Below are 17,967 nucleotides of genomic sequence, written 5' to 3'. Positions count from 1 at the left end.
GAAGCTCCCTGTCTATTCTCTACCTGTGTCAGCCCCAGTGGGAAGGCATCCCACCACCGTGCACTTGGTCATTGCATGTGGAAGGATGCAACAGGTATTTCAGTTTTAGGGGCTGGTTTTAGAAGAGCTGTCCTTGGCCCTTGCCCTTCTGTCAACTCAAATGTGGCTCTGGACAGTTGGCAGCACACAGAAGTCAGTGAAACTCTCACACTGCAAAGCCCACCACATAGCAGTCCTCATGGTTAAGTTTTACAAAAGCTAAGTTTGACAATTCCAAGCAGGTAGAGCTGATGCTGCTCAAAAGTGCCGAATTCCCCCACAAGCTCACGTTCAGGGAATTACAGACAGTTGCTATCTATCCGAATTTTTAAAAAAGGGAAAAAGATATCACAGATAAAGAGAGGTGGAAAGGGGTAAAAATTTGTAACTGCCAGTCACATGCACTGCAGGAAACAGAAAACATTGCAGCAGGTGCTTTGTCCAGAGATGTCACAGAGTGGGAGGACCCAGCACTAAAATTAGGCTCTGCTTCCAAGTTGCTGCTAGTCTGCAGAAATACAGAAGGTGGTCCAACTCTCCTTTCCAGAAAACAAATGTGTCCCTGTTGCTGACAAGTTACCTGCAGCAGGAGCTGCAGTGTAGGAAGCTACGAATGAAGGACAGACAACAGAATAACATCCACCTCTTCCTTTGCTCCAGATGGGTGCCAATGGACAAGGAGGTATTGGGGCTTCAGAGAAGCCTTTATTTAGTTCTTACTGTCACATTTGGTGATATACTTTCTGGTTCTCCTGAAGAGAATAAAAATGGTACAATGACCAGTGTAAAAACTAATATAAGCACTGGAGGACTCAAAGGCCATGATACAGGATCCCTGACAAAAGTTGCTACTTTAAAATCAAAAGCTCATCAGCCATTTCAGCACATGCAGATTGCATTTCTGCCAAGTCTCATGTATTCTTAAGTAGGAGAATATTGTCTTAAATAATTCAACCTTTGTGATCTGCCAGTCTGATTAAAAACATCGAAAACGATGTTATACTGCTCTCTGAAAGACATTAACAGCTGTCTCTTGTCATTGCAGAAAGACTGGGATTTACATATCAAATCCTAAACTCAAATCTAAAATTTTAGGCTTTAAGTCAAATAAAAATATAAAAAAAGGAGGAGAGGGCTTACAATGACAAAAACACTTATCTTGCAATATTTTGATCATTCACAATTTGGAAGGCATGTGAAACAAATTAATGGGAGTGTCCTGTTTTGGAATAAATTACCATGGCGATGATACCCTTCGCAGCATTCCCAGAAGCTGCCATCACTGCCTCATCTTTCCTATAAGCAAACTTCACATAACTGCAGCTATATCACATTATCTGTAGGGTAAACTTAAGCAAAACCTTAAGCCAACTTCAACAGTATTACACCAGAAACCAGCCTGTCTCTTAAGAGTCAGACCCCAGCTGTAAACCAGTATACGTCTGCTTTCATAACGGATACGTTCAGATTAGCTCAGAATACGACCTTCCAGCTTGTTCTACCCAAAATAAGTTAAGCGACAATTGAGGAACACCATGAAACAAGTAGCAAAAAATCCTTTTAGAAGTATGGCACTTCTGATAAAAATTCAAATGCAAAACCTATAAACAAAAAATGCTAAATTGGTCTTTATGAATTGGTTAGTTACCATAGCCTTGAACACCTAGCATCATTTGATAGGAGCTGCATATGAATTAAATTTCTGCTGCATAGCACTCTCAATAGAGTGAGCGCATATATACCTAGTTATGCATATAAAGCAGCAATTTCTGATTTATTATGCATAGCTCCTAGATGACTGCCAAGTCACCAAAATATAGTATATATTGTATAGGTGCAGTCTGAACAAAGAACCTGTATACATTCACAATATGCAAGCCTTTTTCACCCACCCAGTATATGTCTTCTATAAAATCAAACTCCTTTCTGTTTTCTATCAAAGGAAGACTGTCACCAGCAGAAGTAATAAATCATATTCCTGCCTTATGCTGAGGAAATCTCTATGTGACTTAAATGGCCCCAGAGTAGGCCCCTTTTATACCAACTCAAGTTACTTCTAAAGTCAAATCATGGTCGATTAAAAAAAAATACTATACTGTAGCAGTTCATCTCAAAACCAAGAAAAACATGGGCTTGGTAAGATGCATTAAGCATGATTTTAATTTTGATTTTTTTGTATTTGATTGAGGAAAAAGTGGTAATGTCAAATGTTCAGGTACCACGCATATACATTTCTAAAAATCAAATGCACAGAAAGGAAAACTATTCTTGCCTCACTGTTAAAATAAATCTTACTGTGGAAATAAGACCCAAGTACTCACAAAACCAGTTCTGAATGACAGCATCTGAAAGGTGACATCAAAATAAAAGTCAGGATTGTCATTTAGTGAACAAGGAGGGAGAAACAACAGCACATTATGCAAAACATAAAATAATTTAAAATTTTGCTATTATTGAATTTATGGGAAAGGACTCAGATGTCTTAAAATGATCAGTGTTGTGTTGTAGAGAGCTTTCTTCTTCTCTACAGGTAGCTAAATAGAAAAATAACAGCAAAAATTCAAGCTGCATGGAAGGAGAAACAGTTGCAATGTAAGGTTGCCCAGCTAATTTAAAAAAAGGTGCATTAGATCAAAATTAGAAATATTTTTATTTTTGTCCGGCACTTTCTCATTTAATTTCAATTAATTTTTAAACTGAAAATAAGAGGTCTAAAAGGAAAATATTTTTAGCACTTCCTAGATGAAACTTGGCTTTGAAAATATGATACAAAAATTCTTTGAATCATTTCCCCTGTGTCATCCCCCACCCCATGAAAACTGATCAGTATATTCAGCTCAGACCGTGGAACAGCTTTGGTCCCTTTTTTCAACCCTGCATTCAAAAGAGAAGTTAAAATAAGAACCTTTCTTACCACCAGATCTGCTGTGGTTACACTAAAACTTAGTCCACTGCATCCAGTATTTGCAAAACATGTTCCAGTTATTCCCACACATCAACTGCTCCTGTCAGCTGTGCAGGTTCTTGGTTTGAACGAAACGTGAATCCCAGCTGCCACATTAGGAATCCTCCTTTCCCAGCAGGCTGTGGTAATCACAAAAGACTAAACTGATCATCATTTGAAATGCTGTATGAAAAGGGATTCCAGTTTTTAGAGTTGAACATGAATGGCAATATTACTGGAAGAAAATTAAGCCCTCCAAAATACCCATAATACGTTATAACTGGATTCTCTCACCTCCACACATCCTCTCTCACCTGACACACTGCCCTCACTCAGTACTTATCCATTTGCACAAGCAATCATCATTTTCTTGTAAATCATTATTGCCTTTCTCCACCCTTTTTCAGTAGATTGTAGTTCACTCCAAGCAGTTTGTCACCTTTCTTGATAGGGGAAAAGCCTCAAAATGAGGAGTCATGATTAAGACAAAGAGGCACCCAAAAGGCAAAAAAACTAAGACCTGGACTGCAGAAGCCTGCTGCTCACCCTGGGAGAGGTCCATGGCTTCAGCAGCCCTCCACTGGGGTCTATACTTTGAATACCAGTATCCTTAAAAGCTAAGTGAAATCTTTGTGGACCTAAAAGTGACGTTAGTCCATCCAGGGAGGTAAGATCCTGAGCTGGTGTAAAGGTGACATCCTGGGTCACACTGCGTTCAGCCCAGGCAAGGAGTGCAGCCCAGGAACCCAGCAGAATTGCAGTCTCTCCTGGTCTTCTTTGTTTGGTTGTTTGCTTTGTGTGTTCATGATTAAAAACAGGCGGACAGACTCCTTAATGATGAGGAATCTCATCTTTTGCTGTTTCTGCGCTCTAGACCAAACCTCCTCCTCCTCTTGTACCTTTCTGTTGTTTTCCTACAGAAGCAGCATTTTATTGCTGACAGCCTCCTCCTGTCTCAAACAGTCACGCTCACATCTCAAATTTAACACAACTCCTGCTGCCGTGGGAAGCACAGAATATCCAGGGTGAGCTGCAATTAAAAAATTCTCAGTGTTAATTTGCAGGCCAGCTGCAATTGCAAGTACTTGGACTATTCATTTACTCTATGCAAGTGTAATTCAGCCTTTCCCTTGGCATTTTTATTTCTTAAGAAAATCAACCCCTTTTTCAATATTCCTGAGAATCATTCATTGCTTTAGCTGTCAATAGTGTGACATTAAAAAAAACTACTGTTCAGTAACAAAATTACCTGCAATCCTATGCAGCTAATTTATGAATGAGATAACCTACAAAACATCACCAGCTCTACCATGCAGGAGAGGAGCTGGTGGATCCAGGACCCTTCAAGGTGCCAGGAGAGACCCTGCTGCCCAGGAGGTCTGAACAGACCTGAGAAAGACCAACCCTCTTACATGGCTGGAAGGAGGCCTACAACAACAGCCTCATGCTGGGCAGACAGTAAGGACAGAAGCAACCTCTCAGAAAAGCTGGTGCAACCTGACAAAAAAGATTACTAAGGAGAGAGCCTGAGTTTGAGATAAAAAAGGAACACGGGTTGCTTAGAATAAAGATTAGGATTGGTAATAATAAAGAAAAAAGGCGTTTTCACCAATCCTCTTTCACGCCCCTTATTTGCATTTTCCGATGCCAGCTCGCTGATAAAACATGGAAGTGGTTTGACCAAGTGATGTATCTGCAGGTTTCTATGGTGATCAGCACATAAATTGCCTGCCCAGCCATGTGTGAAAGAAACCATCCTTTTCAGAAACTGCAAATTCTATGCAGACAGAAAACCAGTCCCTGAATCAGGGTATCAGAGGATTGTACTGCATGACAGTACAATCCCAGCTGCTGCCCAGCACTTATTTACCAGGCTGGAGATTTCTATACTGTTGGTATAAAAGTGTGGAACAGTGTGGTTAGGTAATAACTCTAGAGGGCAAAACACCCTATGTAAAATAATACTAATTACAACTAAGTAATTATACTACATAACATCATTTGAAAATATTTATAGACACAAAATACATAAAAAATATATTAATAAACAACTGAAATATGATTTCTACAGTAACACTTTAAAACCCTGTAAATAAATAAAAACTGGCTGATTACAACATGACTACTAGGCACGTTACTCCCCAAGACGTGCCTGTGAAAGGGAGAGCAGGGAGCCCTTGGGGAAACTGCCAGGCTCCAGCTAGGATTTTGGAGGCAGTTAGTCACTAGAAGGCGTGACAGGAGCTTAGGACTTTTTTGTTTTACACTTTTCTTGAAAAAGGTACCTTGAAAATGTTTGCCATCTATCCCAATATGGATAAAAAGGCTCCACACAACCAGCACAGAGGCTGCTGACCCTTTCCATTTTGTAAGGGTAGAGATGTAGAGAATTTTTCGCATTCCTTTAACGACCTTCACCTAGAGTAGGAAGAAAATGGCAAATGAGGATTTTGTACTACAAAATTTGATGGGGAAGTTTTTAAAGGTCATTAAAATGATGCGAAAACAAATTCTGACAAAGTGAAATTATTGTCATTATAACTATTAAGAAAAGGCAACACAGGACAGAAATGGTTGTTAGGAGCTCTGAAGCCAATAAAAGGTGCCCTGGAGACACAGTGAAATTCCTGTACTGAAGCTTGTGCCTTCTTTAATGGAGTACGTGGCTCTGAGATTCTGCCAGTCTCGTTAATTACACAAATCACCTATACATAAAGAGAAAAGTTGGAGTGGAGCAGAAAGGGCTGGCTTATGCTGGTATCTTAATTTCCTTGAGTTTCTGTCCCAGCCTTAATCCTAGAATGAGTGTGCTTGACAAGAATAAATTATGGTCAAATACATACAATCAAAGTTAACACCAAGAATAAACCATAAATAGGAATTTCTTTCAATGTTTGGATCATCTATATTTGGGAGTCCCTCCACTGGTTTCCCACCAGTCCATCAATACATCAATTCCTGTTCCATCAAAAAACAAATTATGATCTAGGGACAAGCATTTATTTGAGGCACTCAAAGTCAGCATCCAAATATTGCACAGAAAGCTTTCACCAACTACCCAGAAACCCACAAAACTGATTTTACAAGTAGATGGAGGAAGATTCCATGCACTATTTTCCTATTGAAAAAGCTGGTTTCTTTCCAGTTCAGAAAAAATTCCCCATGAACAAGCCCCACATCACCAGCAGACGAAGGTGGGCAGCCCTGCGGCACGCAAATGTAGCGGCTCCGGGGCAGCCACAGCACAGGTCATGCACGCCACCATCCCAGCATCCTGGCAGGCCACCATGGGGGGAGGCGCAAGCTGGCAGGTAATGCTAAATTTCTCCAGGGAACGTTGTGATTTTGATCAGGGATAGAAAGAAAACACTTTCAAATAAATAAGCATATTCAATAAAGTAAATAATGTTTTCACATGAAAACATATATACATATTTACTAATATATTGGTACACCAGTGGAGCAACACATATACTATTTCTTCTCACATGGCATGAAATATAAAAATACTGTATCTGAAATTTCCAAGTGAAATTTCAGAAATTTCCTGAGCACAAAATATTTTCCATTCTATTCTGTGGAAACTAAGTATAAAGAAAAAAAAAAATCTGAAGTTTCATACCACCCTGTTTCTGACATAACAGCTTTTATTCCCCTTTTCTAAATCCCCATTACCTGCTTCACTGCTTTTTTCCCCTGAGCAGGGAGCTATGCGGCTTCCCCAGCACAGAGGGATTAGCCTGCAGCAGCAGAGCTATAAGGCCACGTCTGTCAAGAGCAGACATGGAAAGAATGAATTAGCATTTTTATTACACACCCCCCAAATCAGTAAAACAACTTCATACATGTACGTATCTATGAACACCCATGTAGAGAGCAGTTATTGTGAAGAGCTATTTTAAAAAATAAAAGCCTAAGAGGAGGGGTTTTTTTTCTTAAAACAAGTATAACTTATTTGTGCTTATACATATATTAATCATGCTTAGATGTTTCACATCTAACATGTAATAGTTGATCTCCAACAGCAAGTATCAGCTACACTCATAATAGGGCAAATGACAAAAGGTAAAAAGGAATTAAATGCACATACTTGGTAACTAGCCAATTGTATAACCTACATAGAATGCTTCTGACTTCATGCTCACTGTTCTTGTGAACAATGGCATGAAATCTTCTCTTTCTAAAAGTGTTAGTCTCTTATAGATCTTTATGATGCTGAAAAAAAAACCAACCTCAAATCCTGACTGCCGCACACTTTAGGCAGAAGCACTGACTCCATCTATTTAGGGTATTCCCAAAAGGGAAGTGTGGATAATAAAAATGAGCACTCACAACAAATCAAACCCTGTTAATCAATACAGAGTAAGTCACTGGCTAGCACTTTTCAGTTGAGAAAGCATCAAGTACATTCCTCTTCAAAATCTTCCCCTCCGCCCAGGACTATTATTTGCCAATAGCCACGGCTGACTTGGAGGGCGATGGGCGAACGGCAGGAGTTAATGCGCTTCGTGGCCTTTAGGAACCAAACCTGGAATTTGTCAATTCAAATACAAGTCGGAGCAGACAGTGATCAAAGTTAACAAAAAAAAATGTTTACTCTCAGTTTTTTCACAAACAGGCTTTGAATTCCAGCCAGTTTTGTTTTATCCTGTTATGCAGAAACATAAATGCCAACTCCTAAAACATATTTGGAAATTAGTATGACTGAGAAAAAGGATATAATATACACAATGATTTTATTTTCCGCAGTCGATCACTGTAGCTCTCAAGCCTGAATTAAGCAGCTGCAAACCTTCAGCAAGCAGCTGCTCCCGTAACCCCCTTCCGCACGCTCGCTGACTCTGCCAGCGTGCAGCGCTGGGGTCCCAGCCTAGAGCAAGCAGCTGCAGTGCAGACCAGTAACCACCAGTGTGGCCTGGCTTTCTGAGGTCACTCTGAGCATCATTTAATCACCCAGGACCACATGATGTCCATGTCCTCCCACAAGTACATCGGCAGTTTTATGTTTTGTAAAGCATCACACGATCCCCGTGCGTAGACAGGAGGAAAGCAAGAGCCTTGGGCTCCATCCAGCACTTCCCACACCACAGGCTTGCTAGGGAGCTTGGATTTGCTGTTCATTAAGTCTCATACAAAGAACCATTAACTACCAACATCTCCTGACACCATCATTTTATAACAGTTTTACAAACAGCTCCACTGTGAAGGCACGTACACCTCCTGCTAAGATGTGGGACCTGACAGACACACAGATCCAGAAGACTCTACGAACGCACAGGCAAAGGATACCAGCTTCTGGGAAACCTGCTTGCACAAAGACGTGAAACACGAGTATGGAGCCATAGCACCACTTCTGCTACCTCAGACATGCTTACAAAACCACAGAAGATGCATGTATTCAAGATGCCTGATCAATAAGTAGTAGGAATCAGTAGCCCATAAAGAATAGATATATAATTTTATTTAGCATTATGTTCTAAATAATTCAAAAAATATAAACCTTTTAACAGATAAAGGAAAGTCAGTAGCCTGGTGAGTGCTTTTAATCAGAACAAACCATTTTACTTCTAAATCCCTTAAACTCTGAATATTAGTCAGCATTTATTGCTTAAAATTAGAGACTGCAAGTTCCATTACTATTGCACAGAGCTTGAAGACTGTATGTCCCATGCCATGCTCAGATCGAGTGCATTTCAGTTCATTAGCTAGATTATTTTTTCAAATTAAGGCAGAGCTTGTCACGTGGTGCCTGTTCTACACCCAGTGAAATTAGCAGTGACTGGAGTAACCCATGATTGGAAATTTAAATTATTTATAACCTTTGTGTAAACCTCTTAAGCTAGTCATTTAGCAGTGCAGCGTTCACTGCATTTTCCATTATGCCAAGGAAGATGATGATGCTCTGCTCTCAGGCGCTGAAGGTGTCGGGCAATCAGAATAATCACTTCTGCAGCCACCCATCTTCTTGGAACTGAGGGTGGCTGCAGCTGAACAGACCATTCACATGCTCCAAATTCAGACAGGATAACATGTGCTTCCTTCTTAGCACCCCCTGATATGAGTTTAACCACTTTTTCTTCTGTTGGGGTAGAATGGGAGGAAGCAGAAGTAGGTGTGTGTAAAAGGGAAGAGGTGAGGAAGCCGAGAACAGTGAAATGTGCTAAGATCTTCAAACATTTTTCTTCTACAGCTCTGAAGTGAGGAGGCACACTCATCTACCAAGGAGAAAATACAAATGAGCATACCCTCTCTAGCAAGACCCCACTAACACCAAGACGTGGGCTGCTGGTGCTGCAAACAGGGTGAGGCTCCATCACCCAAAGTAATGTGGACACAAAAGCCCTGCAGTTTGAGCTCCAATTCGTCTTCTAAAAAGGCATCCTGCTTTAATTTAAAGACTGCAAGTAATGGAGATTCCTCCCCACAGACATGGAGATTGTTTAAATGTTTATCTGCACCACTTAAGAAGAAAAAAGAAAAGGCAGCAGATTATTTCCGTCCTTCGGATGCATCTTTCCACAAGACTGAAGGGCCATACGCCATCATAATGCTGTTTTTTGCAAGCAAATACATAAGGTTCCCAGGTAATCAAGTCACTTTTAACCTTCCTCTAGATTAGGCAAAGTAGGCTGGAAGTTGGTTCACAGGTGAAGACACAGGATCTTTTAACTAACTTTGTTATTCTTCCCCTGCCCCATCTCCAGCTGTTGCTAGTGAATCCTTCAACGATGACCTTAAGAAGGAAGGTAATTAGCCTGATATTTGAAGGTAAACAAGGTCCATCGCTTAAGGTTTGGTTCTCTGAAGCAGCAGTACATCTTCCCAAAGATTTCTAGTGTGATGCATGGTAAGTTGGGAAGGGCTAAACCCACTAAACTCTGTGGCTGAAGCATCCCAGTCTTCACCCAAATCAGCAACCCCGGGCACAGCCACCTGGCACAAAGAGCTGCTGCAACCCCTGCTCAAAGGACACTGTGCAGACGCACCAGTTCGAGTGCATCTGTAAGCTGTGGCTCAGCACTACCGAAATGAAGCGCTCTGCTCTCAGGCAGGAGCACCACCCCATCAGTCAGGGTTTATTCCAGCCTCGACAGACAAGGCTTGCTAGAAACCCACCAGAGAAGCAAACTTCCTAACAATCATTGCAACTAACAGGCAGCAGAACAAGAGACTGGTGTAGTGTCTTCCAGAGAGCTTGCATAAATCAAAATCTGATTATGCTACATTTTGAATGTTAGGTTTTCAACAAGATGGTGAAGCACAGAGATATAGAACCTGTTTTGCATTGGTAATTGAAATAAATTATCATAATCCTCCCTGAGTCCTGCAATCACTGTTTTTTAGATTGAACCTTTCCTGAGGGTTTTGGAAAAAATATTGGGTTTCTGTAAGGACAATTATTAGACTTAAAAATAACACCTACCCTTGAAAAAGCTGGAGCCACAAGCGAGTATGCACCCCGTCACCTGTTACAACGCCATAATGCAGGAGTGAAATATTCTGTTTTTCAACACTCTAGTGGATCAATCCTTTTTGTTAATTTTATGAGCGTTGTGATGGATCACCACAAAAACCCTTTTTGAAGTAAATGTATTTAATCTTTCAGAGAGATCGATTTGAAATTTCCCAGTTTCAAGTGAATAAAAATTGTAACAGTTTCAAATTGATTCAATTTCAAGTCTACTCAAATCATATGTTTTACATCTAACCTTTGGATCTGAGAGAGAAATATTTCCATTTTTCTTCAGAGAGTGAAGGGTGGGGCCTCCCAAAGGAACCAATACTTCTCTTTTCAAAGTTTCTACAGCACAGTGTAGTACTTACGCCAAAGCAACACAGAAGTCTTGCTTCCTGAAGTACAGAGCCGCATTTTTTAATTTTAGAATATATGTTTTCATATATGTGGGCCATACACCCCTGCAGTGACCCACAGACTCCAAGGCTCACAAAGTTCATCTGTTTATGAATGTAGACATGGCAGAAGGGCAGAAGGAAAGGCAAGCTCAGGGCACCTTTGTTCTCCCTCCAGTTCTGACATAATTCAGGGGCTTATGTAGCTCCTGGCATCAACCATAAAAAAAAAAAAATTTAAAAAAGTGAAGGCTTCATCTAAATTACATTCTTTTGATACAGCATAGAGCAGTGCAGAGAAGAGTGCTTAGTACATAACTTCAATACTTGCTCTGAGACATCATGGACATTCACCAGGACTGCTCCAGCTGTGACACTGTGCATCCCACCAGGACAGCATAAGGCAGCTGCGGTACAACCAATTCAGGGCACGCAACTTTAAAAGACTCAGGCAGCAGACATTCCTGCTCTCTCAGGTGCCTGGTGAATTACTGCAGAGTAATTACCCAGCAGATTGGTATCATTTACACAGCCAACACACATCACCAAATAACAAGCGTGCACAAAACCCAGCACCCAACCAAGGCGTGCTCTGACCAGCACCGGGAGCAGCAGAAACAGGAGCAACCTGCAGAGTCTGTGAGCAGGTCCTGGAAAACCATACAGCCATGGAAACAGCATTGCAGGGGGCTGCTTTTTGCACTGTAGAGCACACCCAGAGCAGGACCTTTACCTGAAAAGAACCCAAGGTGCTCCTATTCCTGGCTGGCCAAATAGCACGAGTTTTCCACCTTATCTCTGCTTCCCCCCACCCCCTTGCACTTTTTTCCCTTTTCTCTTCTTCTGCAAATTGTCACGAAAAGGAACTTTTACTGTTACAGTTGATGTACACGATCAGCCATGCAAATAAACCACTGTGCCTGTAAGCCTGTCTCAACAGCATTTGGGCAGCACAGGGAAAAGTGTTCTCCTGTTATATTCACAAGAAAAATGCTGTTAAATGCAAGCTAGAGGTAAGAGAGGTGCTACACTGTAAGCGACCCAGCCTCCTGGTCAGCCAGTGTGCAGTGTCTGTGCTCTCCTGCACATCAGATCAATTAGATAACACTACAGGGATAAAAGGTTGTCTAATGGCTGTGAATTGCAAGTATAAACAAACCTTACTGATATTGAAATACAACATATTATAACCTCCCAGTAGAACAGGAAGAAACAACTGTATAAAATAAAGTTATATAGACCTATTGCCATTTCAAGATGATATTCAATTTACATAAACACAGCATCACTTCAAGAAACACCCATTGAAGGAAAAAAGTTTGCATTTTCAACATTTGGAAAACCAACTAAAGGCACAGGGGAAGCCTTTTTTTTTTTTTAAATGAAATTACAACTTTTAAAAAGGACAAAGATTGAACTACTAGGTGAATGTAAAATATTTGAAATGCAGACTGGGGTTAAATTCTGCTCTCACTCACTTAAATAAGGCTCCAATTTCAACCGGCTTACAAAAGAACAGGGAATTCAGCATACATATTTATAGAATCAGCGAATAAGTCAAGTTCAGATTCAACACAGTGTAAGTCAATACACAAATACAACTTCAGTCTTGAAGTTGTATTAAAAATTCTACTGTAGGCAATTAGGATACCTAACACATTTGTTTAGAGTTTGTTTACATCCTGGAATAATACCGTTTATGTCTTCATATTAGTATACACAAACACACTTGCCAAATTAACTCAAGTTACCCATCAATTAATTTCTGTTAACTACTCTAAGTGCTGAAAAACCCTGAGTGATGATAAAGGAAGTCCGTGTCTTAAACACACCTGAAACAAGCTGCGACCAGATGCACATTGAACAGTTCCAATCTATTGTAAAGTCTGCAAAGAATCCAAGAATATCTGTTCTCGAACTCTCAGTATTTCAGTCTAGACAGTTTTGGTTTCTATTTCCTTATCACAAGAAATACAGAGGTAAGACACAATCTACAAGTTTTATTCACAGACAGCACTGACCACAAACAATTCAGACGAGTCCAACAGGTTGCCATCCCTACATCTGGTAAAAGGATGCACATTGCACACATTTAATAACCACAGTCATTTTCTTGTTTAGCAATGCTGAAAGTTAATTTGTGCCAGGTCAAAAATGCCCAAAGAGAATCAAGAAAACTCTTTTTAGGCAGTTATAATTGGCTAAATGAATATACACCCAAGTTTCTACACTACTAGTCTGATATTCAGTGAGTGTAGGTACCCAATTCCTGATTTTCTACACTCAGAGTAGGAAGACATGGATGTTTTCCAAATTGTGGCTACCAGATACAACTTTGTATGTATGCATAAATATTTATACTCAGAAATCTGTAACCTTCACTCTCACTACAGAGGCTGAAGTATAGTAATACTATGAATAAATATCTAAGTATCTGTGAACGCTCTAATTCACTCCCAGGCTGACCTAGTTCTTTGGTAAATAAGCTTTTTCAAGCTGCTTCTCTGCTGAGACACCAGGCCTTGGAAATATCTTAAACATAGAGCGTTCTCCTTAAACCTGCTTTTATTACAAAAATCGTGGAGTTCATGGCACACATTTCTGGAATCCAGGCAGCTTGTGCTATGCAGTAATTCGAATGTGAATCTCCTCTCTACTTTTTCCTTTAATTAAAGGAAAAACCAAAAGATCCAACAACCAAAGAGAAAGCAAAACCCACACTAAAGCAAACATAACATTTGAAACAAGAAACCCAGCAGAAAAGAGCCAATCTGGAGCGTGGCAGAGTATTCCAAAAAGGAGATCAAGATCTTGAACATCAGAAACTTAATTACTCAAGTACTTCATTAGCATGCTTTCATCTTAACTTTGTTAATCATCAGGTAAACTTGGCAGCAAACTCCCAGTATTAAATGGAGGTACGTAATATTGCTGTAGCTCATTCAAGGAATAAAATTATCACTAATCTCCTCCTTAAATACATATGGCTCCCAACTACCTTGAGTCACATTGTAACCATCACTATTACAAAGTTCCACACAGTTTAAAAAGAGATTTTCCTGATTAGCAGTGTAGGGAAGCTATGAAACTCAGTTTAGAACATGAAAATCATACTTGGTAGAAAACACATCCATTGTGCAAAATTTTTGCACTTCCAAATCTGCTTAGCACCAAAGAGTGTGTGTATGTGGGGAAATCCACAACATATACGCAGGGAATTATGTTTCTTTGTACTTGAAACAGAACAATTCAGCCAATCTTCTCCAGAACTCCCCCCGTCCCCAGGGAGACATCCTGCGTCCTACCCTTCCACACAAATCAGGTCTGGTGTTTAGTGAACCCAGCAAAGTGCGTCCTGCTTCCAGTCTCATACCACAAACCCAAAACACAATCCCCCATCAGATTCCTGTCCTACCTAGCCAGCATTTTACTAGTCCTCCATTGCTATTTCTTAATTTCTATCTTTCTCATAAAAATGCATGGGAGGTATATTGTTTAATACACCAGATGTCATGGACATGCATGTACAGTAACACTCCAAACTTACTTTTGTTACAGATCTGGAAAACACTGAACATGCATTCAATTTCTGATCACTCACAAGAGTCTGAAGCAGCACACTGCATTGCTGTACAGGGGTGGTGTGCAAGCGGAATAAACTATGATCCAGTACAGAAGCTTAAACAGAAGTCACATTATGCGTTCCTTAAACACAAAAACATTCATTGTTTTGACCTCTGAAATGTATCTATTTTATGCATCTACAGAAAGTATTTCCAGGATATCTGCATTAGACTTGTCTTTCAAGCTACCAAAGTAACCAAAGTACCAAGTAACCAAAAGTGATTACAATGCAAGTGCATACTTCTTCCTCAGAATGCCCGACTACTTTCCTCTGAACGTGCTGGACGCCACTGCTATGTGTTAGCCAGGGGAGTATGCTGTAGGATCTCCGTTCACCTTAGAGGATTTCTGCTTTCCCAGAACAAACCTATAATGAACATATAACACTGAAAAGCAAGGAGTTGCACATATTGTAGGTACTCTCGGTTTCAAGTGTAACTCCAAGAATGGATACACCCTCTCAGATGCTTAGACTTCCACCCCAGGGTTTTGATATGCGATCACTTCATTATCACTGCGTCATCTGGGCTCCCTTCTCCCCCACACAACCTACAAGAGGAAGAATGCCAGAGCTCCAAGTGAGCAACAAAGTCATGAACTCAGCCCATGTCTGACAAACATCCATGGCAGCAGAAGGATCACAGTTTTTCTTGCTATAGGCAAAAAGAAAAAAAAAAAAAAAGACATAGCTAGTCACGCAGCAGTGAAGAGAAGGGGTAATCACCTCCCATCTAAAAAACTATTTTTCTGAGCAATGTGAAGTCATCTGTAAATTCAGAAAGTTACATTAAGCATTCTTGTTTGCATCATCGTAATTTTTGAAAACAGAAGCCTGGATCTTATGATTCTTTACCTCCTTTAAGGCCCTCAGTAAGTAAACAGACCTTCACTTCATGCCTACCATATCTATCAATCCCTATGACATCGAGATATTTACAGTACTAAGTCAGTATAAATGTTAAACCATATTTAAACACATTCTCTATCTAGTGGTAACTATCACAATAACAAATAAATCTTAGAATATTTAAACAAACCAAGGTCCGTGAAAAATTACAAAGATCATTCTCTGAAATCATTCAAGTACCATACCTCCAACTCAAAGGGCGTTTGTATCTTTTCTGATTTAAGCATAAGGCTTGGTTAAACCAAGATTTCAGCTACACACTTAACATTCAAAAACTTGCTTCTAATATTTGGGTCTATCATTGAGGGAAAAAAGTCACACTCTTAAGCTACAGCATCCTTTCTGCATACTTTCTTGTGTCCTCAATCCCTCCCCTCTCAGTCTTCTTCCTTTACTTCATTTGGTGCTGCAATTCCAGAACCAAATGCTCACGCAGAATCAGTTCATCTGCACCGAAATCAACATTTCAACAAAACACAGAGTTGGAGAAACCAAGGTGTAGAAAGCTTTAAAAATTTGCTGGAAACATGCAGCAAATCAGTGCTGAGGCTGGAAACCAGAAGTAGGCCATAGCTTTGATAGAGGGCTAAGCTAGACACCCCTGTTACAGCTCTGCAAGTCACTAACATCCTGCTCCCTCCTTTTCATTTCTAACTCTGGGACAGATGCAGTAAACTATTTAGAGGCAGCAAGATGGTAAGGAGCTTAAATGATCTCTCCCACCAGGAAAGTGTAATGCTTCCCCACCTCAGGATTGCCGCCACCATGGCTGGAAGGAACGCTACCAGTTCCATCATCCTGTGGCAAGACAGGGAAATGATACAACTCAAGTTAATTCACCAGTAAATGCATCTTGTTCTTGTATCTGTTCTCAACCCTCAGAACAAATGCTATCACAAGGGTATCAACAGTCACCTTAGGAACACTTTTAGGTTTATCACTCCTAACAGCTAAAACGAGACTTCTTTCAGATACCCATATCAGGCTCCACACCTGAATATCTTGCCTACTAATAACAGAGCAAACGCAAATATTCAACTGTAGCTCAGGGCTTACTGCCTTACCTGCAATTCTATCTCCAGCAAAATAAATTGAATTTGTAAGTATTCATCCTAATTGTTTAAATTAGGATAACAGTAGTAACACTGCAGAAACAAAGCATTAGGTGAATATACCCATAAATGAGAAACTGGTAAGGAAATACTGATACAAATGCTGATCTGTACCTTTTTCAATACCCAATTCAAAGAAAAACAAAAAACAAAACGCAAACACCTTCCATTTCAGATTAGTTTTTCACGCAGAAGTCTGTTTCCAACCATTCTCAAAACCAAACGTAAACATCCCATTTCATCCTAGCATCGTAATGCAGCAGGATAACAGGACTATATCAAGACAAAATATTTAGCAATGTCATTCTGACCAGTCTAGTTGCTGTAGCATTTCTTGCACAATCACAACCAGTCAATCAAGCAGAGGAGAAACATCTGGGATCTGTCCATTACCTGGACACTAGATCTATTAACTATGCACATTTTATAATGTCCCCTTAAAGAACTTTGAAGACATTAATGGGGTTTAAATCATTAAAGCTGAAGTTACATGTCAGACACAATTTTCCTAAAAACATCTCCCTGTTGATTACCATAACAAAGCTAGGGATTCTTGATCACTTAGTCTTCTCTTTGCCCAAAACTCCAAAAGACCCAGAGACTGCCAGAATAAAATAAAGTCATTACAGAACAGCTGCTTCCAATATTTTAAGACTTATTTGAACAGCTTACAAGTTCTGGCTAACTGACTTCTAATTTTACAGTGTTTTATATAGGATCTGGAGAGATGTCCCTGCTCACTGCAGCGGGGTTGGACTATATGACCTCTAAAGGTCCCTTCCAACGTAAACCAGTCTATGATTCTATGATCTAAGGCCCTGTAAGATACTGCAGATTGAATATTTATGTATTTGTTTTATGCACAGTATGTCATCTACTGAACCACTATGCTCTAGCATCAACAGGATTAAAAAGCAGCACGTGATGTGCATTAGAGCAGTCATACCTTTCCAAAAACTTGTAATAATTATGGGGAAATTTTAATGGCTGTTCTTGAACCTTCTGCACATAAGTCTCTCTACTCCAGACTACTATCTGTCAACCAGTTCAGGTTTCTTTGGGCATTTTTTTCAGCATGATATGGACTACAAACAGAATTGAGATCACAGAGGTTGAGATCGTCTGTGGTAAGGGCAAGAATTTAAATTCCAATTCCAGTGAAGTCAGAATACACACATACATACACTCAGTGACTCTTACTTGGGAAATACGACGAGATTCTCAATTACAGACTAAAAAACCCTTAGTCTACTCAAATTTAAAAAAAAAAACAACCAACAAAAACCCCAAACCCAACACACCCAGACCCAGCAATGCATTTCCACTCCATTTCTCATTGCTATAACTCACTTGAATGTCTTTAGCTGTTTGAACTAAAAATCTCCTATTGAATCACCCATCTGCTATGCACACATTTACTGAAGGTTGTCAGCCCCAAATAAAAAGTTTTAGAAGCTGGGCAGATGTTGGATTCCTACAAAAATGAGATT

This window comes from Phalacrocorax carbo, chromosome 7 (assembly GCF_963921805.1).
Source record: "Phalacrocorax carbo chromosome 7, bPhaCar2.1, whole genome shotgun sequence".
Classification (NCBI taxonomy): domain Eukaryota; kingdom Metazoa; phylum Chordata; class Aves; order Suliformes; family Phalacrocoracidae; genus Phalacrocorax; species Phalacrocorax carbo.
The sequence above is the reverse complement of the archived record's forward strand: the minus strand, read 5'-3'. Positions refer to the sequence as shown.